This window comes from Meriones unguiculatus, chromosome 6 (assembly GCF_030254825.1).
Source record: "Meriones unguiculatus strain TT.TT164.6M chromosome 6, Bangor_MerUng_6.1, whole genome shotgun sequence".
Classification (NCBI taxonomy): domain Eukaryota; kingdom Metazoa; phylum Chordata; class Mammalia; order Rodentia; family Muridae; genus Meriones; species Meriones unguiculatus.
In genome coordinates, this window is record NC_083354.1 from 72096345 (window position 1) to 72119680 (window position 23336).

Sequence of the window (23336 nt, forward strand, 5' to 3'; positions counted from 1 at the left end):
ACGTGATAGATTTCATCTTAGCCTAGGGACTCCAGGATGCTAACGTTCTCCTTATAAAAACTAAAGTTACTAATGAGGAAATGGAAATTCAGGAGACTGAAACAATTTGCCCCTCAAATACCTAGTTACTAAGCTTGTTCTTGTTTCAAAGACCATAACCTGGTCTTCTGGAAGCAGATGCAAAGACAAGTTTATTAGGGATGAACACAAGAGAAAAAGAAGAGATGGAAGATCTAGCAAGGAGAGAAAAGGTTCCAGTGTAGTTCTAAGCCCCAGTTAGTCATGGTAGGCAGAGCTGGGCAAAGACCTTCCAGCCAGCAGGGCTATACCGGTTGGGCAGGAATGCCTAGGCCTCTCCTATCTCCATCACTCCAGCTAGTCTCAACGGGCACTCATCACCAGAGATGGGCTGCCCTGAGAAGTCCCATCATTTGGGACTGACCGTAGGGGGCATGAAGCTTGGTGCTGGTTGCCAACTGTGCTCTCAAGGCAGCTGCATGCCCTTCCTTGGATCTCAGTGATGCTGCCTCTGGCATCACTCCAGGCCACTTTCTAGAGATTCATGAACCTTCTCTGGTAGGCCTTTCTTCTAGATGGAATCTTAAAAGAGGAATGTGAAAGCAAATTTCCAGCCCCTTTACCTGTAATGTGTCAGGGTCCAAAGTGTGGGCCTACTCCTGTTTTCACTCCTGGTCTCAGGGCACACTCAGTCTTCCTACTGAGTATGTGACACCCTTAAAAGTCTTTGGTCCATGAATATACTGAAAGATTGTACCAGGCCTTTACAGACAATTTCCTCTTAGAAGCACTCTAGGGAACACTCACTTCCAGGTATTGGATGTGTGATATAGCCAGTGGGCCTATCTCTTGGCTTTATTCACTGTGAAGTCAAGCTCATGGTTTGGTGTAATGGTGTGTGAGGTTCTGTGCTTGCGGAACAAACACTCCATATCAGACTTGCACAGTAGTACAGGCGAAGTTCTTACACGCAACAAAAACAACTTACCCAAGTCGTCTGTGTCTGCCGCTCCTGGCACTTGAGAATGAAAGGTGAAGCTGCCATCACGGGAACGTCTCTTCATAGCTGGTCAGGTCAGGAATGGTAGCAGCTTCTTGGGCCTTAGTCAGTATAGTTCAGGGTGCCTGGCCACCTTCACCTCTGCTGCTGTGGTTGTGTCACCCAGTGTGCTCTTTGTTCCAGCTCCTGAGTAGCTGTTGACAGAGGCTGATGTTCACGGACAAGGTCATTTCACCTGCCATGTTTCTGAATGTCTCTTCCATGGCGGGCGTTAACACGTGATACAAAGACTTTCATGCTTTCACTCATTCCCATACATACATCCATTCACAGCTATCCTAAATGGAGGGTAATGAATACTGCTGCTTTTATTTTTATTTCATTTCATCGTATTTTAGCAAGAATAGCCTGTAGTTCAGGTCCAGATAGTCTTTGCACCCTTCTGAAACTTCATGAGCTAGGCCTTCAGTTTCTGCATTTCTCCAAGAATTCTCATGGTCCTAACTCCTACCACAATGGCAAATCTCCACTCATAGCATTTAGAGGCTTTTCTACCCCAAAGTTCCAAATTCGTCCACATTCCCCTACAAAGTGGTCTCAAAACTCTAAGAACCACATGTTCTCAGCATCAGCCCCGCTTCTTGATATAAATTTTCTCTATTACTTTTCTCATTTCTGTGACAAAATATCTTGACTGCCTTAGTGTTCTATTGCTGTGAAGAGACACCATGATGAAGGCAGCTCTCACAAATGAAACCATTCTACTGGGGGCTTGCTTACAGGTCGAGAGGTTTGACCATTTTCATCACAGCGGGGAGCAAGGCAGCAGGCAGGCAATTGCTGGAGCAGCAGCTGAGAGCAACATCCTCATCCTAGGCACAGAGAGAGAGGCTCTGGGCTTGGCATGGGATTTTGAAATCTCAAAGCCCACCCCAAGCAACACACTTTCTCCAATACACTCACAACTCCTAATCCTTTTAATCCTTTCAAATAGCGCCAATACTTCATGACTAAGCATTCAGATATGTTAGCCTGCGGCGGCCATTCTGATTCCAACCACCACAATGACTAAGCAGTGTAAGGGATCACTTTGGCTCATTGTTCCATGTCTGCCGTGTGGGGAAATCATGGGTAATCAGTTACTGCTCTTCTGAGTAAATGACATTTAACTTGAAAACTGAAGGACAGAAAGGAATAAGGTAATAAAGAAGGAAGGCCTTTCTGGGTACTGTCTGCCACAGGCAAAGTTCCTGTAGTATAAAGAATCATGGCAGAAGGAAAACATGGCCACAGGAAAGGGACAGCAGCAAAAGTCATTCAACGAAGAATATAATATTCACATTTTTAAAACTCATTTGAGCTATTATGTAAGAGAACAGTTTGGAAGGTTTCTAGAAGGATGCTGGGAGATACCCCAGAGTCAGCTTTATTATCCTGGGAGTGACAATATCAGGATAAGGTGCTAAGAAAGAATTTTAGAAATGGGTAAAATGTCACATTTCTGTAAACCCAGAAACTCAAGAGGCTAAGGCAAGATGATGAGAGTTCAACAGCAGCCTGAGCTACATGTATGGATATATGGTAAGTCAGTCTCTCTCTCTCTCTCTCTCTCTCTCTCTCTCTCTCTCATCTTTTGACCTATACCCAAGGAAAATTTAATAGCAAAACCCGAAAGTGGGCTGGGACAATGTGTCAGCTGGTAAAGTGCTTGCCTTGGAAACGTGAAGACCTAAGTTTGAAGGTCCAGAGGCCTTGGGCAGGGCTGGGGCAAAGGTCTAGATATGGTATACCAGAGCAGGAGAGGGGGAGGGGGCTCCCCTGTGCTTGCTGGCCAGCCATACCAGAAGACTTGGCAAGCTCCAAGCCAGCCCAGTAACAGACCCTGTCTCAGAAACCAAGGTGGATAGCAGCTGATGATGAGTAGCCTTTCTTACATACACACATGAACACATGTAAAATAAAATGCGTCCTTTTCTAAGTACAGAACAAAATGGCCCTTGATATACAATCCATCTCCTGTCATGATGACTAACGGGATAAATTAGAGTCTCTAGCTCTCACAGTGCCCACCCTCTTTACTTGGTGGGTAAATGGCAAACAAAATTCTGTATAGTACATCTGTTCTCTCTGTTTTCTTCTAGATTTCAGTTGGTGAAACTGAAGCAGGCAGGAATTGCACGTGCTGGGAAGAAATGGCATTGCACAGAGTTGGAGGAATCCCAAGACAGTGGACAGAAGCTAGACCCTAAGACCATATGAGACTGGGAAGAAGGGCCTTTTCCTCTCTGCAGCCAGTAAAGCAAGTGCATGAAAACAAACTTTCATTCTTAAAAGAGAATTCATGGCCCAAATACATTTTCATTAAAAAAAAAAATACTTCTCCAAGTCTAGCTTTCCAGAAATTGTGGTCCGGTGCACACCTTTCTTTTAAGGTGAGAAATAAACACAGTGTTGTTACATTGCAAGTCACAGAGACAATTGTTCCTGGGCATCCTGATAACACCCAAACAAAAACAAGTGGAAGGAATTTGTCTCCGCCCTTAAGGAACACATAGGTCTGAGCCAGAGTGTGGAGACCAGCAGGACAGAGCTAAAGTCTCTCTGAATCTCCTTTCTCCAGAGCCTTACATCTAAGAACTCTGCCCCATGAAACCTAGCCTGCTTTGCCGGAATCGCTCTCTCTCTCTCTCTCTCTCTCTCTCTCTCTCCCTCCTCTACCTCTCCCTTTCCCCACTCTCTGTCTGTCTGTCTCTCTCTCTCTCTCTCTCACACACACACACACCACACATACCATGCCACACACACACCATACACACATGCACACACCACACATACCATGCCACACACACCACACACACACACTCTCTCTCCTTTACATACCACACACCACACACACACACTCTCTCTCCTTTACATACCACACACCACACACACACACTCTCTCTCCTTTACATACCACACACCACACACACACACTCTCTCTCCTTTACATACCACACACCACACACACACTCTCTCTCCTTTACATACCACACACCACACACACACATGCACACACCACACATACAGACACACCACACACACATTACCACACACACACACACACACACACACACACACCACAGAAACCCTCCCGTTTCATTTTCTTCTTCTTTCTTTGTTTCACGTCAGGGCAGAGCCAGGAGAAACCTCTGCGCCTACTGCTACAAACTCCCTCTGCAAATGGAGGAAGACAAGCTGCTGCGGTGCCTGGGGTGTGACCCTCTCGGGATCCCTGGGGGCCCAGTATCAGTGGCGCTCACTGCTTCCTCTTCCCTGGATGCAACAATAGAGTAAGGGAAAGGAGAGAAAAAAAGAGGTTGGCTCTTTTCATGATTTTCCTTTTTTAATTTTTGTTGAAAGAGGGCTGTGTTCTCTTGATCCTTCAAACAAGTGGAGGGGAAGTAGAAGCCCGAAAGCTTCTCTTATGTTCCCTGCAGAGGGTGGCTGTGTTTGTAGTACGAGTGGGAAAAGTCCTTGTGGATCTGCCGCATTGTGCTGCTCCACAGTGGCTTGTGCAGGCCAGCATGGGACAAACAGGATTTCTGTTTCGGGAACAGGAATCAAGGATCTGTTCTTCCTCTCTAAGACCTCCCCCGCCCACACCCTCCATCATCATTCCAGGAGGAAAGAAGTACAAGAGCATACCCTGCATTTGACTCAAACAATGCATCCAAGGGGAAGTCCTTGCTACCCATAATGCCCCTAGGCAAGGCAGGTGACAAGGTGGGGGGTTGGGTGAATCATCCCTGAATGATAGAGACCAAGTGAAGGGGAAGAGCTGTTCTGGTATTGTAACTAGAATCCTTTTTAACTGATACTTGGCATATATGCTAAGTCTCTTCACGTGGCGGGTCTTAATAAATGAATGGTATTTGGGAGGAAGCTAGATGGGTGCATTAAGAGGTGTGGAGGGACCAAAAGCTAGTGCTTTCAGGTTATCAGTTTGTTATAATGAGCTGGCGAACATTCTGAGCCGGCGAACAATCTTGTTTCTTCTTCTAGAAAGTGGTAAGGGCAAAACTGCTCTCCAACCTTGTGTGAGATGAGGGAACAGATGAGGTAAAAAAGCTATTAATCATTCTAGACTTGCAGAGAAAATTGTTGTGTCATTTACTATGGTCTATGAATAGCTTCCCTTCCAACCTACAGCAAGTCTAGCGAAGAAAACAGCTTCACTCAGAGTGGCAGGTTATTCAAGTCAGAATAATATGTAAAACACTCAGCTGTCACTTTTGCAAGGCGGCATCCATACAGAATTGAGCCAATTGCCTTTTCTTACACTTTAAACGCCAACTGAGGATAAAAGAAATATAAATTCTCCGGCAGTAGAAAATTCTTATGGGAAGAAAAAGCAAAAATCGAGGCAAGGTTATACAGAACTTTAGAAACAGCCTGTGACAATGCCACTTCCCAGAGGCTGTTCAATGACCATCCATCAAGGGACCATGCACTTCTCTGAAGCAAGCATAGTCCACGACCTTAGCAGTCACTGTAAGTCCCCATCTAAAGATGCATTTAACTTCCCGGATTGTCCAGGGCTTGGGTATCCCTGTCCATCTTCTCACTTAGCTGCAGGAGCTCTGTACATCTGATCCCAGGTTTGTACTCAAATGTTTTCCTTTACCCCAGCTATCACTCACGGGGCAAAGGGCAACTAACTGTCTCTGATTCTTCCTAGGGTATTTTCAGAAGACGAACTTTCAAAGGTAGCCAAGAATGACCCTGAACTTTTGATCCTCCTGCCTCTACCTCAGTGAATGCTGACACTTACAGACATGCTTTACCATGTCCAGTTTATGTGGTGCTAGGCTCAAACTTAGGGCTAGGTAAGCACTTTCCCAACTGGACTAAACCCTTATTCCCTCAACACGGTGAATTAAACTCTGTGGGGTTGGGGTAAAAGTTCCAGAATACTGGTGTGCGGAAACTAGAAACACTGATGCTGTTGAGACATTGAAATAAAATGGGTAAAAATTTTCAGACCATTCAAAATCTGGCGATTGACTAAAGGCTTAGAACAATATAAGATAGTTTTTCAATACAATCTTTAGCAGCTCAGTAGGACAGCGGAAGGCTATGCCAACGAATCCAGGGCTGACTGCTTCCCACTTATCATTTTAATATTATAGAAGATGATTTCAGTGATTCAAGAGGTAGCTCCTGTCTCCCAATTCCACAAGGAAAAACTACTGTGAGTGGGCAGCCAGACATTGGCACCAACACCCCATCCGGATGTCCAGCTCAACAGGAAGAAGCAAACCTGTTTGTTGTCCCATCTTGCTTAGTTTGTCGGGAAAACCAGGTATTCTAAGTGTCAGGCAAAACTGGCGTGTCTATGTCCCCTGGCTCTGTGCTGTGGAAGGTGGGTACCATCAGGAGACAGCTGGTGGTGCTGGTGGTGTGACGCTGTGAGTGTAATTACAATAATCGCAGGTGTTACCCTGTCTTTGTACTGAGTTACACTTACTGTATCATTTACCGTTTTTTAGTGAAAAGTTCCCTGGCATTAAGTACATTCACACAAGGTTGGATAGCCATCACCTTTATTCATTGCCAGAAAATGTGTTTCATTCTAAAGAAAAACTTTGTAACCATCTATAAGAAGAGTTGTCTAAAGCTACAGAACTAACTGAGGGATGAAGAGGGAGAGAAGGTGGGGGAGAAGAAGAGAGAGGGAGAGGGAGAGAAGGGGAGGGAAGGATGGAGGAGAGAGAGGGAGAGGGAGGGAAGAGAGAGACAGACAGAGAGAGGATTAGGTTGCCTTAAATAATAGGAGCTAGGTAGGCCAACACTGGCTGTCTGCACACTGGAGGCTGAGAACCCAGTAGTCATTCAATCTGTGAGCCTGGATGCCTCAGCAGACCCAATCCAGTGTTGGTCAGCCGGAACCCCTTGAAGTCACTGATAACCAGTCTGTGTTGGAAGGCTGAAGAAACTGTAATGTGATGTCAGTGGAGGATGGCGGGTGGTGACAGCAGTGATAGACACATTCAGAAAGAAGCAGCAAAGGCAGGCATATGCTGCAACCCTTCCCCTGGGCCTCCTCACAGCAGAGCTGCCCAGTGGAATGCATTACTCACCTTGAGAATGGATCTTCTCCCTGAGTTAATCTTCTCTGGAAACAGAAGCTCAGTGGTGTGACTCCTAAGTGATTCTAAAAACTGTGAGGTTGACAATCAAAACCAACTTTCACAAATGCACTCCTTGGCAACCCGACACCCAACCCTGTCTCCTTATACCATGGTCAGATCCCAAATCAAGACACAATGACAAGGTCACAATACCACCTAGACCAATATAATTATCTAATCATGAACTGACCATATGCTGATTCTCTCCAAATAGATAGCAAAGTCCCCTGAAAAAGTTTTGTATCTTAATATCCCGTTGCTTATTTATGATGGTGTAGATTCAACAACAGGTGATTGCTGATATTGACTCAACTGTTGTTATGTTATATGAAAGAGGAATAGGAGAGGAAAGAAAACTAGATACCCACTTAATATATGTGAATAGCGAATATGAACAAACATAAACCTTAACAAATAAGAAGCACGACAATTACAATCCTGTTTCTGTAACTGGTCACGCGTCCTTAGTGAGCCTTTAAATTACTCTTTACTACCCATTCCATATTCTCTTGCCCTCAGCAAGCACCTTAGCTCAGTACTCTTGGCCTGGAGGGGTGATCCACACCTTCGTTCCTGAAGGGTCGTGGCCATTTGTCATCATGTCTAGATAGAAGTTGTTGGGGCTTCCACTGGCTTTAACTGAAGGGCATGGTGTCCCTGTGATAACTAATTTTTATTGCCAACTCAACTGTGTTTAAAATCACCCAAGACACAGCCCTCCCAGGTCTGTCTGTGAGATGAGGCTGGTTTGGGTTTGGTTTAACTGGAGAGGTAAGGCCATCACTCTGTGGGTGTCATCACCCCATGGCTTTGGGTCTAGGTCTGAATGGAAAGTAAAAAAAAAAAAAAAAGCTGATTGCCAGCATTCATCCTGACTGTGGACACAATGTGTGACCAGCTTCTGCTTCCACTGCAATACCTTATCCACCTTAAGCCATGAGCCAAGATAAACCCTTTCTCCATTAAATTACCCTTTACCGGGTGTTTGGTCACAGATAGGAGAAAAATAACTGATACATGTCCTCCAGGATCTTTGACACTCTTTCCTCCTCCCTCACAGGAAAGCATTTCAGTGGTCCCCAGTAGTCTGGATCAGTCACCTCCACTGACACTGAAACTTCCTTCTTAGTCTATTGACTCATACATACCACCTCCATTTTATAAAGGATTGCTGCGTGCCTGTGGTGTATCAAATAACACCCAGAACGTGATTGGCAGCTCAGGTTGCATGGTAATTTGGTAGTGTACTGCCAAGCATCCAGTTTCTGCTAATGCCCAATGGAAGGCCATGATCTGTTTCTCAAAGGGCGATTAATTATCTGCAGATGACAGCATGACCTTTCTCCAAAATCCATGGGTCTCCACTGTGATCCATATATGGCGGTCTGCCAAAGGCTTTAAACAGCATCCCCATCTGCCATTGATACCCTGAATACTGTTTAGCTTGCTGGAGACAGTTTGCTGCAAAAACCTATTCTAAAATGGGAGGATTCAGAAGATTCTGAGCCCCAACAAAATGAGTGAAAATCAATGATCACAGTCCACAAGACTAACAGTAAATCTGGTCTCTTTCCTGTCTTGGCCCAGTGGTTCTTTCCTCCCCTCCCCTCCCCTCCCCTCCCCTCCCCTCCCCTCCCCTCCCCTCCCGTTCCTTTCCCTTCCCTTCTTTTCTACTTCTAACTCTAAATTTGACAAGCCTGGGCATCCACCTCACCTAATGATTCATACAACATGCTCTTTGATTCTGGCTTGTTTTATTTAGCATAATTATCTATGGTTCCCCTGTGTGGTAGGTAGCCTATGCCACAACACCCTTCCATTCTCCATGGCTGAAGAACGTTCCATCGTATGTACGTCCTGTTCATTCACTTATCTGTTGATGGACACCTGGGTCCTTTCTTACTTAAATCCAAGTGTGAGATCATTCCCCTTGCCCTGAGGTGAAGGCATAGAGAAGGGAGAATCCACCCAGGTCTGTCTGCAATTTTTTCCTACCATGTCCTTTGACTCCATAACCCAGCCCTCTCCCTGCAGCAGATCACTCCTCTGAGTGACAAGGACACATGCCTCCTTCCATCAGGAGCCCAGTCAGCTGTGGGAGGTGGATTTCTGGTGGGGGCTGGTTAGAATTTGCATTCATCATTTTTCTTCAAGCTGCATCAAAGGCAACCACAGGGAAAGTATTCCCCCAGCTGTGACTGATGAGCAAGCAGAATGGCATCGCCAGGTGCACTTGCTGATACTTCCAGCACCAAACAACAGCTCACTAATGCAGCTCTGAGGGAGGAAGCCTCAGGTAGATGCTGCTTCCAGCACACTTGGTACACTTAACTTTTTAAGGAAGAACAAATTTAGCAGGCATAGAGCAGAGGGTTTTAAGGTTTTTATTATACAGGCAAGCACCTGGATTATATGTCAGGGCAGTGGGTGGCATAAATAGCCATGCTTTTGAAACAACCCATGACTCATTAAGGGACCATGAAATCAAGTGGGTTGAGAGCAATGTTTTTGCAAAGTAGACTACAGTAGCAAATGCCAGAAAATGTCACACACAGTAAAGCCAAGTGCTCTTGATGAGGCTTGTTTGGGATCCATGTTATGGAGATGGATTACATTGTCAAAGTTTTTCTTATTGTTGGTTACGGTCAAAGTAGTTTGAAAGTCATGAACACAGAGAAGCACACAGGTGAAGTTTTTGTTTGTTTGTTTGTTTGTTTTATCAAAGCAAACAAAACCGCTCAGACTTGAAGGAGTATGTAGCCGTAAGAGAACCTGTCAGTGCTTTCTATGCGCAAAGGGCGGGGAGGAGTCCATAGCAATGGCTGCCTCACGGGGTTCTGACAGCTTCTTTTCTAATAACCAAAACCATGTCCGTGACAGAGAAAGGCCAGCTAACAGACTCAGCTCTTCTGGGTCCCAAGTAGTGGACAGGGTTGGATTTCAGCTCTTGAAGAGTGAATATTAGACCCTTTCTTTCCTTGGTTATCCCTCTGCCTTACCACAGTGTTTGGGAACTTTTATTGACCGGATGTCTGTGTATGTTGAAATGGAGCTATTCCAATGTTATGTAGCTCACCTGGACCTGATATTTTCTCTTCACTTGTTGGATGAGCACAGTGAATTCTCCAGGGAGTTAGTGGTGAATCTTCAGGACTTAGGTGAGAAACAGTGGCGGGTAGACAGTGGGTAAAAGATGTGGTGACTGCTAGAAATTAGCGCTAGGTCATGGAAAGTCTGCTACCTGCAATTCCAATTCTAGACATTTCTTGAATGCTTTTAACTGCACCAGCACACAGATGTGTGCTTTGTGTGCACATGTACTTTGAAGCATACTTTGAAATATCAAAATAATATGCACAGGAGATTATCTAAATGAATTGTGAGGCTTGCCTGCCATAGTTTAGATCTGGAATGTTCTACCTAAGGCCCAGCCTGAGGAGCTACAAGAAAATGGTGGAACCTTCAAGTGATAGAGCCTGGTGAGATGACTTAGGCCATAATAAGGCATATTGCTAAAGGGGATAGCAAGAGGATAAACCTTCCTCATTTCTCTCTTTTACATCCTAGCTGTGAGGTAAAATAGTTCGGCCATTTGCGTCCACCAGCAAGTGCTGCCATGCCACAGGCCCAAGAACAGCAGTGCCTTGAATTGAAAGCTACAGAATTATGACACAAAATGTCTCTTGCTTTGAGATGCTCACCATCTCAGGCAGTTGTTAGAAAGAGGAAGCTGAACATTAGCTCCATCCATGGAACCATTACCTGCTAGACTCCAGTGGAGCAGTCCGTACAGAAAACAATAAAGATGCTCATGCTGCAACCACGTGGAATGAGTCTAACAAGAGTGTTTTAGTCAGTGTCCAACTGCTACAAAGAGACACGATGACCACAGCAACTCTTATAAAAGAACGCATTTAGTTTGGGCTGGCTTGCAGTTTTAGAGGTTTAGTCCATTACCCTCAGGACAGAGAGTATGGCTGCATGGAGGCAGACATAGTAGCTGAGAGTTCTACATCCAAATGTAGACCACAGGAAGAGAGAGCTGCTGGGCCTGGCAAGCTCATTCTCCGTGCTTAGTGAGGAATCACTGAGGGAAAGCAGGCTGCAGCCACCCTCGGTCCTCAGGCATCGTCTGCACTGTCTTCACCAAGCAAGCTTCCTGCCATAGTCTATCTGGTGCGGTGGGAACAGACCCAGGGATGTCTTGACCAGAATGGCACCCTAGAGTCCCTACCCACAGGAGAATGATGCTCAGTGTGGCCATCAGGAAGTGATAGGATGCCCGTGGAATGGAGGGGAAGAAGCTGTGAGCACAGAAGGAGCAGCTGATCTCTGACAGAGTCTCCAGTAATCCTCTCCCTCTTCCTTAGTCTGGTGGGATGACTGTGCTTATAGTTTAGAGTTCCTCTTCACTATTCTTCTTACTCCTTTCTATTTCTACAGATAAAAGTACAAATGTCGGCCAGAAATTGAATGCATTCTCTTGGAATCATTGCTACATATTTTATATATTAACTGGGGTCAGATAATATGGCAATGTATTCATATGCTCCATCCTCCGTTACCATGCCCCCCCCCAAAAAAAAACTACCTTTCTTATAGGCCTTCTCTGCATCCTTCCCAGGAGTGCCTTACTCATGGTTGAAGCAAAGAATTCTATTGTGAAACTCCTTAACAGGAAAATCCGGCCTTGAGAGATGGCTCATCAGTTAAGAGCACTTGTAGCTTTTCCAGAGGACTAGGGTTCAATTCCCAGTACTGACATGGTGGCTTATAAACAATTTTAACTGTAGTTCCAGGGTATCTAATGCCCTTTTCTGGCATCTGTCTGCACCAGATACTCACATGGTGAATAAACACACTTGCAGGCAAAACACCCCAATAGGAAAATTGGATCCAGGGCAGTGGTGGCACATAATTTAAATCCCAGCACTCAGGAGGCAAAGGCAGGTGGATCTCTGAGTTCAAGGCCAGCCTGGGCTACAAAGCAAGTTCTAGGACAGCCAGGGCTACACAGAGAAACACTTCTTGAAAAACAAACAAAAAATCGATTAAGTCATTTCTTCTTTTCAGTTATCATAGTCCTCCATTAATCCAGGCTTCCTACCATCATTCCCACAAAGTCTCATCTGACTTGGCGTCAATGGTTGTCCTTTTTGCCCCTCCAATAGCTCTGCATGTACCCGTGTTCTGTGGGGTGCTGTGTTTTATGGAACTTACCCATGGTGATGATACCTGCAGGTGGCCTCATCAGTTTAGAATACTGTCTGTTTGGAGCCGCTTAGAAAGCAGAGCCTGGCCTAAGCCAGTCACCCGTGTCTATGTGCTCACACGGGAATGCGTGTCAGAAGCATGTTTGGCGTCTTTTCTAACTAGGACGTTTAAAGACGAGGCACTGCTGACTACACAGTTTAATCCTTCTTGTTGGCATCCGCATTTAAAGGAACACATTCGTGAGAAGAGATGCAGAGCCAGACTATTATAGCTTAGGGTAAGTTTCTGTCAGAAGTCATAGGTCATTTATGAGGTCTCGAAGAAGCGTATTTAATAAGGGAAAGATAAATGAAAACTCTGAAATGTTAGGGAAGAAGAAAGAGCTTCAGAAAAACTATCAAATTAAAAGTTATAAAGTATATCTGACATGTTGAATTGTGACCAGATGAGAGCTGAAGGGCTAAATAATCATTCCAAGAGGAAATCAGTAACTTTTAGGAAGAAATAATAATAAAGTTTAGGAACTTTCAGGGTCTCTACAATAATCCAAAATATGCTTGTTAAAGTGATCGATATTTCTTTTTTCAAGATTCATGTTTTCTTCATGTGTATGTATGGGTGTCTACATGAGTGTATGTGTGCTGTGTGTGTGTGGCCACATGGGTCAAAGAGAGTCATGTCTCCTGGAACTGCAGTCATAGGCAATTGTGAGCTGCAGGATGGGGCGTGAGGGCTGGAAAACAAACCTAGGTCCTCTCCAGGAGTATATGCTCAGTCACTGAGCCATCTCTCCAGCTGCTTGTTTAATGGGTCAGTACGAGGTACATGCATTTGTTTACTGATGCTCGGGATAACGGGATTACATAATTGTCTTAAAATAGGTGCAGCAGGCATTTGTATCTGGAACTTCTAGTACAATATCTCCAGGAAGTCTCATTCTGCTAAAAGTACTGCATAAACTTCTTGTGTTTCTGTTAGTAACACATTTCCCCAGACAGACAAATCCATAAAACTAAGATAAGCAACTTAATTGCAAGCAAAAGGGTAGACTTTAATAGGGGGAGGGAACTGAAGGGAAGCCTGGGGGTTGAAGTGGAAGTCTGCTCTTCCACAGCGTTCTACCATCTATCCACCCCTTGAGGATTACTTTTGAAAGGGTTAAGCTAACTTTGTAACCTATATGTCTTCTAAAGCCTATAGTTTTGAGTTTTAGGTCCAGGTTAAGCTAAAGCTTCTTAATACCTTTCCAGAGAGTGAAGGAATGTGACCCTATCTGTGAGGACAGATATAAAAAAAGGGCAAGCAAGCAATGACCTTCACTCAGCAAAAGAAGGACCAGACCCTTGTCCTTGAGATAGCATTTCTTAGCAACAAACCTAGACTTCTGAGTAGCTTTTGACCTCCAGCCAAAAGCCAGCCCTAATCTTCAAGGATGAGCTAACCACCCCCACCTTCAATTGCAGCTGCATCCACACTTGGCAGGACTGGCCAAGCTTGAGCACCTAAGACTAACCAATTATCTTACTTTATAGCTTCCTCATCCAATCCTAAGTTGCCAAAACTGCAACTTCAAATTTCCCACAATTTTTCTTTTAAAAACCTAAAGGCCTTTGTCTCCCAGTGCCACTCTTTGCTGACCAGCAGGGGTGACCCCATTGTGCAATGGTTAATAAACCTCTTGCTTTTGCAACGAGTCTTGGTCTGGGGGAGTTTCTGGGAAGGACGCGATCTTGAACTCCTGAGCTGTGAGATCCCAGGTCTTACATTTTTATCCCAGCTCCTCCCTGGAACACAATCTCTCTTCTGTCACAAGCCATCTTACTGTCCACACAAATCAGGGTTCCCTGCCTATCTCTGATCAAGGGACAACTATTGGAACTAAGCTTGGCTGCTCAGGCGCTGTCTCTCTTAGAATTGTGGGCGTGTTGGCTTGAGGGTAGATTAGTCCCTGCTGAGTGGGCTCCCGGAGCCACCCTGCTTCGACTGCTTTGGAGCTCATTCTGAGTTTACCATCACAGTGAACTTCCCGGTAGCCTCCTAGCACATTCCATTTTGACTTAGCCACAGTTTGCCTTTGCTGCTATCAACCTAGTAATCTTACTGCATATGAAACCCCTACAATGTCCCGTGTTGTGATCACCAAAAACTAAAAATAAATAAATGAAATAAAAAGTTGGGAGTTCTGAGACATTCACCTGAAATTTCAAATATTCTAGCCAGAGATAGGTATGCCCATAGTGCTGGAACCTATGAGTGTAGAAATAGCTTAAGACTTGAGGAAAATATGGAAATACATAAAAAATTATCTTGGTGTAAAGGAAGGGGGACAGGAATATGAGGGTCTGATGAACAAGTCAATAGAATCAGATTAGAAAAGAGCAGAGAGACACAGGGAGAGACAGACAGACAGGGAAAAAAGAGAGAGAGACTTTCTTAGACCTCCCAGTTTCTTTCTGGTCTTTGGAAGTGAAAGCCTTCAGACCTGGGCAGAAGAGTTGCCATGAAGTCTGCGAGGAACCAAGACAGGAAAACAATAGGATTTCCCTGCAAAGAGTTCAGTTCTTCAGACCTGAATTCCACCCCCACAGCGCTGAGGGAATTAGCCAAACGTGGCGGAATTGTTGCAGTTTCTTTTTAGAAAATAAGACAGAACAAGTGCCTGAAAAGTGCAGATGGAAAATGATCATTTCTGAAAGGAGTTAGGGTGGGGAATAGTGGGTGCTGGGATCTATAAACAATGTCTTGTCAAGCCTGGTTAGTTGGAACTTTGACACTGGGGCACCATATCTGCAGGCTTCACAGTGACTGACCTGATTTGAACTGGTGGAACCCTTTGTGTTAGTCTCCAGAACAGTGTGGAAAATGCCTGAGGACAGCTCTGTGCATTTCTGACTGGTTGGTAACCCCCACCCAGTAAGTGTTGAGCGATGATGGGTCAGGAGTCGCTGAGGGTGGTAGTGAGCTGTGTGGCAGGGGTCCATTCTTAGACATCCCATGCAATGTTTTACCAACAACGCTCACAGAATGCTGGAGCTGCTCTGTGGCTGACTCAGAGCTAGAAGGAGCAGCCTGAACACTGGATGTAGACAAACTCGTCACAAAATGACCTCTGAGCGTCACTCACATTCAGAAATATATTTATTTATGGGTCACTGGAAAGGCTTAAGGTTCTAGAAAGATAAACATGAAAGTGTTCATTATGATCAACACTGAGTTGGTGGCTTAATACAAATTCTAATGTTCTTTCTGCTCATCTCTACTTTATAAAAATATATTTAAAAGAAAAAAAAACCTGCAATGGTTGAAATATAAAAATTAAGCAGGTACCAGATGAATGTTTGTGTGGATAACTGTAACAGTCCTGGTTCAAGCAATGTACTTCCATAAGCATGAAAGAGAGGTAAGATGGGTCTGAGAAGAATTTTTGGAAGTCATTAGCCCAAAGGTAGCATTTTCCAAAGGACAGAGGGACGCAAAGCAATCCCAGTGTCAGTAACTCAGTCAGTAAAATGCTTGCCTTGCAAGCCCAAGTTCCAGTCCCTGAACTTATGTTTAAAAGCCACAGTGTGGCTGGAGAGGTGGCTCAGTGGGTGAAGATACTTGCAGACATGCCTGACAAACTGGGTTCAATCCTTCCACATGGCAGAAGGAGGGAACTGGTTGCCACAAGCTGTTCTTTAACTTCCATAGTGTGCTCTTTCTCTCTCCCTCTCTCTCAAAAGAGAGAAAGAGATGGAGGGATGGGAGAAGGAAGGAGGGAAGGAAGGAAGAAGGAAGGAAGGAAGGAAGGAAGAAAGGAAGGAAGGAAGGAAGGAAGAAAGGAAGGAAGGAAGGAAGGAAGGAAGGGAGGAAGGAAGGAAGAAGAAGGAAAGAGAGAGAAAGAGAGAAAGAAAAAAGTCAAAGCCATATCATCCCACTGTTAGAAAGGTAGAGATGGACAGCTAGTTCCCTGGGCTCACAGTCAGCCAGCCTGCTGAATCAGTGAGTTCCTAATCCAGTGAGAGACTCTGTAGCCACAAAACACAGTGGAAAAACATCCTGAGAAGCAACTTGTGAGGTTGACCTCTTGTCTATACACAAGTTCTGGAGAAAGACTATCATGGTTTACTGAGTTGTGGTCAGGGCTCATATGGAACTCTGTGGTAGGTTCTGATACTAGTATGGGCATTGTTGCTCCAGAAAGAGTATAGAAGAGGGCATCTGAACAGAGATAGGTCTGAAGTCCATGTCACCTGAAAGTATATGTCTTAATTGTGACACATCAGAGGAGACTGAAAAAACAAAACTATGTGACAGGTGTCATAGAACAAGACTGGCCATTGGTGGAAAAGGACACAGTAGGAGCCACAGGGCCTGTGAACTCACTGTGAAGTGACTACAGTTGGGGAGGTTTCTAGCATCTCAAAGCCTGGGAAGGTGAGTAGAAAACAGGAACATCTTAAAGACCACAACAGGAGCCATGAATTTGAATTCTATCAGGTACATCTGACAACACAGTGAGAACCCGGAAACATTCTGGAAGAGCTAAAAGTGAGAGGGACCACCCAACCTCTAACGAGTTGTGATATCAAATGTACAACAAATGAGTCTATTAAAATATGGGATTCAAGAGAAGGATCTAGGGCTTGGTGGCATATATCTTCAATCCCAGCACCCAAGAGGCAGAAACAGATGGATCTCTATGAGTTTGAGGCCAGCCAGGTCTACAGAGTGAGATCCAGGGTAGCCAGGCTCATGTAGAGAGACCCTGTCTCAAAAGTGAATGGGGAGTTGAATTAGAATCTACCTCATAGTTCTTGAATTATGGTTTCCTAACTAGTACCACCCATAACACGTGGTGATTAGTCAGAAATGAAAATGTCCAACCCCTTCCTTAAGACCTGTGAGTCAGAGACACCCAATTTTGTGTGCTTCCCATCACATACAAACATAGACACACTCAGGTACATACACACTCAAGGAGAGCTGCAGACTTCAAGAGGCCTTATTTTCAGAGAACCAGGGATTGCCTCAGCATGAAGAAAACTTTATGTTTTTAAAATAAGAGTGGGGTGTTTCTCATAATATTCTTGGTCTTCAGGATGACAGGAGAAAGGGAAGGCTTGTGGGTTCCTGAGACTTAAAACCTTAGGACCTTTGGATTCACTTTAATTTCTGAATTTAAAACCTTAACACTATTCATGGTACATTGGTCATGAAGAACATGCCACCCCATGTATACACTTGGAAAGTAAAAGCCAGGACACTGCTACTGTCTTCCAGCCATTCAGTTTCTTACGTTTGCCCTATAGAAATCACTGGACACATGCAACTAAATGCAGATAGATACAAATAAATAGGTTAAAGCTGAGAATTAATAAATTTTCAGCTAACTGAGTGGATCTAGATAGATAGGGGAGGTCCTCCTCCTCTTCCCTCTGACCTTAGCCCATCAGGTCGCATCAAGACTGATTGAATTCTTTTCTCTGTGGCCTGGCAAGGCTGCTTCCCCATCAGGGGAGGTGATCAAAGAGCCAGCCACTGAGTTCATGTCAGAGACAGACCCTGTTCCCATTACTAGGGAACTCAACTTGGATACTGAGCTGTCATAGACTACATCTGAGCAGGGGTTCTAGGTTATATCCATAAATGGTCCTTGGTTGGAGCATTGGTCTCAGAAAAGACCTCTGGGCTCAGATTTTTTGGTTCTGTTGTTCTACTTGTGGAGCTCCTGCCCTCTCCAGATCTTACTAACTCCCCCTTCTTTCCAAAGATTCCTTGCACTATGCCCAAAGTTTGGTTATGAGTCTCAGCCCTGCTTTCATATACTGCTGGGTAAAGTCTTTCAGAGGCCCTCTGTGGTAGGCTCCTGTCCTATTACTTGTTTTCTCCTTCTTCTAATGTCCATCCTATTTGTCTTTCTAAGTGAGGATTGATCACCTTACCCCAGGTCCTCCTTCTTGCTTAGCTTCTTTAGGTGTGCATATTTTAGTATATTTATCCTATATTATATGTCTAATATCTACTTATAAGTGAGTTTATACTGTGTGTGTCTTTCTGCTTCTGGGATACCTCACTCAGGATGATCTTTTCTAGCTCCCACTATTTGCCTGCAAATTTCATGATTTCCTTGTTTTTAATTGCTGAGTTGTATTCCATTGTGTAAATGTACCACAATTTCTGTATTCATTCCTCCATTGAGGGGGATCTGGGTTGTTTCCATGTTCTGACTATTACAAATATAGCTGCTATGAACATGGTTGAACAAATGTCCTTATTGTGTACTTGAGCATATTTTGGATATATGCCTAAGAGTGGTATCATCTGTAATTCTTAATGTAATTCTTGTCACACTGCATTGTTTAGGGCATAATGACAAGAAAAGGTCTGTATTTTCCCTGTACAGATGTAAACTTGTCTTTAAAAAACTGTACCACCCACAGCTTGTTAAATCCTGAGACAAAGAAGGCAGACTTTGCCTCATTTGGGCTCAACACCAAAAGCATTCTTCTCCTGACCTGCCTTCCTAATTCACAGCTACCTATGGCCACAATAGCAAGCACCCAGGTGGACTATGCTCACGTCTTTCTTGGGGGAAAAAGTGTCTGGAAATTATTTCAAAGTTTCCACATGGCAGCAAAGTGTGTCTGACCCCTCACAGTTACCATACGCCCTCGCTGTCATCACTCTAGCAATGTGGGGAAATTAAATACAAATCAAGACCACAGGGACAGGAACTCCAGAGCAGTCTGCACCTTTGATTTGCCTGTAATGCTGTGCCCTAAGGGAGCCTGAGCGCAGGGACTTGGGGTATGGGGACATCCTGTCCCTGACACACTGTCACATGTGGACATAAAACTACTTTCTATGCTTCTTTTCTACAAGCTCTTTGTTTATGTAAGGCGACGTGGGCTTTTGGTCTGGCTCCACCATGTGTTAATGGATGGCTTTGTTTGAAATGTGTTTAGGCGCAGATTCTGGGAGCGGACCTCCCCTGGGAAGAGCTGGAACCTGTGGTACGTTTCACAGCTTAAGACCTAGTGTGTGTTCGCTCGTATAGGAAATCCTGGGAAACAAAACAGTAAGCTAGTGGCTAGCAACCGTTTCTGAGGAACCAGAATTCACCCTGACTCTTCCTCTACGTGAATATAATCTATCTAAATGATGGCATAGGTGTTAACGGGGGAGGTTCTTACAGCACGGGCTCCTGGGCCCTGAGGTGGCTATTCTGATGCGTTGACTCTGGCTTAGCAGCTGGGAGTGTCTTCTGGGTATCATGCTGTAATTGGGTTCTCAACACCCTAGTAGGTGTCATTCAGAACTGGCCCCTAATCATACTCCATGAAATACAGTTTAAATAGTTTAAGGAAAAGAAGCAAACCATTTTTCTTGGTTTTCACTCTCAAGTAGTTCCGGACCTTAATAGACTCTTAATTTCTAACTAATTGACCTGTCAATCTTTCTTAGAAGAAATTGGTTGTCTTCAAAGTTGAAAAAATAACATTGAAGCCCAAAGAGGTATTTCCAGTTTTTTTGTTGTCTTGGACAAGGCTCTGTTAGTTTTAAACAAGTAGATAAGGGTGGAAACGCCGAACAGCAGCATATGGAAGGCTAGACACAGGGTATGTCTAGTAATTCCTAGCAACCCAACCCTGGGCTTCACTCAATGGTCTGGACAATTCATGTCTTATTTCAAACTTGAAAACTCCTCAGAGGCAACACTGATTGGCTCCGTTCATGTCAGGGATCTCCTGCATAAGTCAACTGTGGCTAAGAAAGAAGAGGGCCTCACGTGAGTCATCTTAAGTGAAGGGCTTGCGTGTGACGGCGACCTAGTTCTCTAAGAGGTGAATTTCTTAGTTTTGTATCACTATCATAGAAACTAGATGAGTTTAATTAAGGTGGGGGGGTCTCAGCCCATCATGGTGGATGTATTAGTTACTTTTCTATTTCTGTGATAAAACCCCGTGACTGAGGCAACTTCTAAAAGAAAGTGTTTAGTTTGGCATATAGTTTCAGAGAGTTAGAGTCCGAAATAGCACAGCAACAGCGTGGGGGGCAGGAACATCTGAGAGCTCACATAGCAAACCATGAACGGGAGTTACAGAGCACATGGGGTGACGGGGGCTTCTGACGCTTCAAAGCCCACTCTTTGACACACCTGCTCCAAGGCTACATGCCCTCCTCCTTTCCAAACAGTCCCACTCCCTGGGGATATTTAGACAGGTGAGCCTACAGGGACCATTCTCAGGTAAAGCACCACAGTGGAGAAGCTTATCAGAGAAACATGGTTCACAGCAGTGTAAGCATGAGGCAGAGGCCGTTTGTAGCACAGAGAAGTAGAAAGACAAGATGGCCTTCACAGTTCCAACATTTCAAAAGCCAAAGTTCAGTGTCTCCTTGCAACCAAAGGCACTCTCAGCTGTGGGCCCCTGAAAAATAAAATAAAACCAAACTACGTACCTCTAACGCACAGTGACACAAAAGTGCCACTTTTTTCAGGGGAAATTCTTTCAAACAAGTTTATAATTCTACACCATTGGAGCCCAGGATGCATAGAGCCTTGCCGACTTCCTATGGTCCTTGGCCTGAGTTCTTGGCTTCTCATTAATGACATTAATCTAACCACCCAGCTCCTCATCCACAGCTTTGCATCTTGGACAGACTAAACATTTTTAAACACTTCTGTGTTTACTCCTGGTCCTTACTGCAAACCTGGATGAAAGCAGCAGAGCAATAACTGTGTTGCAATCTGAATGGTGTGATGACTTGAAATTCCCCCTGCCACATTAATTAGCTCGTTAACTTCTGAGTTCAGCTCCAGTCAAATCTTCAAGGGCATGGGCAAAATGGAGACTTTTTTTTTTTTAACAGAAAGTAACATGAATGGCCTCCACTTCCCACTAGAGTCTTCATTTCCACCTGAAACCTAATGATCACCGTCTTTACCGTCTTCATGCCAAGTGACACTCTGGCCTTCTGAACTCCGACCAGAGTCACTTAGAATTCATAGAATGGCCTATGGCTTCCAAGAGTGTCCACGCATTGCAGTGGACAGGCACGGAGAGCAGCTCACTTCATGGCACGTGGAAGATGCTGTTCACATCCCGGCTGACCAGGCAGCTTTGCACCAGCCAGGAATCAGGGGTCAGACGGGGTCACGTCCCTACAGGCTAGGTCCTGCTTCCTGAAGGTCCCCGGTGAAGGCAGAAGCTAGGGAACAAGCATCCAAAGCACTGGCCTGTGCGCAACAGTTTATGTCCAAATCTTCACAAGGGGCCTCCACTCACCAGACTCTGTTTCTTGATACCTAACCTGGGAACAGGTCTTAAACTGATTCCTAAGGTAAGCCATTCCCATCTGCCCTTCCCCACACCAGCGCTCATTACAGACCAAGTCATTGCTGAAAATCTTCAAGTGTTTCCTTCCCCATGGACCTCACCCATGGGACTCTCCAACTCTTGTTCACGAATTCACTTCTGTGAAATTTCCATTCTAGGAGGACTCCTTTAGGGTCTGTGGGATAACACTGTGGGTTTTTTCTTTGTTTCTTTGTTGTTTCTTGTTTCTTTTCTTTCTTTCTTTCTTTCTTTCTTTCTTTCTTTCTTTCTTTCTTTCTTTCTTTCTTTCTTTTTTTTTTGTACAAATAATGCTGGTAAATCGGAGTTAATATATCCTGCTTTGAATTATTTTTCTAACAGCATTAACAGGTCAAGATGAGTTTCCTTGATTCAACCTAGTTTCCTTGGTGACTGCTGTTACAGAGTGGAAAGCAAGGAAGTGACACTGTGGACGGGCTAACTGGAAAAGAAGGCTCTTCCTGGTGAGAGGGGCTATCTGGCCAGCAGGGGAGAGAAAAGTTACTTCTAGTGGAATCTATGCCTTAAATAGAATGGGTTGTCAGGTACAATAAATAAATAAATAAGCATAAAACCAGCCACACTAAATCGGTTAGAAGAAAAAGTGGGCAAGAGCCTAGAACTCATTGGCACAGGAGACAACTTTTTGAACACTAACAGCACAGGCTCTAAGATCAACAACTAATAAATGGGACCTCATGAAACTGAAAAGCTTCTGTAAAGCAAAGGACACTGTTGCCGGAACAAAATGACAGCATACAGACTGGAAAAGGATCTTCACCAACCCTATATCTGACAGAGGGCTGATATCCAGAATATATGAAGAACTAAAGAAGTTAAAAAGCAATAAATCAAGTAATCCAATTAAAAAATGGGGTACAGAGCTAAACAGAGGATTCTCTGTAGAAGAATATAGAATTGCAGAGAAACACTTAAAGAAATGTTCATCGTCCTTAGCCACCGGGGAGATGCAAATCAAAACTACCCTGAGATTTCACCTTACACCCATCAGAATGGCTAAAATGAAAAACTCAAGTGACAATACATGCTGGAGAGGTGACAATACATGTGAAGAAAGGGGAACCCTCCTCCATTGTTGGTGGGAATGTAAAATTGTACAACCACTTTGGAAATCAATCTGGTGCTTTCTGACAATTAGGAATACTGCTTCCTCAAGATCCAGCTATACCACTCCTAGGCATATATCCAAAAGATGCTCAAGTACACAACAAGAACATTTGTTCAACCATGTTCATAGCAGCTTTATTTGTAATAGCCAGTACCTGGAAACAACCCAGATGTCTATCAACGGAGGAATGAATACAGAAATTGTGGTACATTTACACAATGGAATATTACTCAGCAATTAAAAACAAGGAAATCATTAAATTTGCAGGCAAATGGTGAGATCTAGAAAAGATCATCCTGAGTGAGGTATCCCAGAAGCAGAAAGACACACATATATCTCACTTATAAGTGGATACTAGACCTATAAGATAGGAAAAACATACTAAAATCTGCACACCTAAAGAAGCTAAGCAAGAAGGAGGACCTGGGGTAAGATGGTCAATCTTACTTAGAAAGACAAATAGG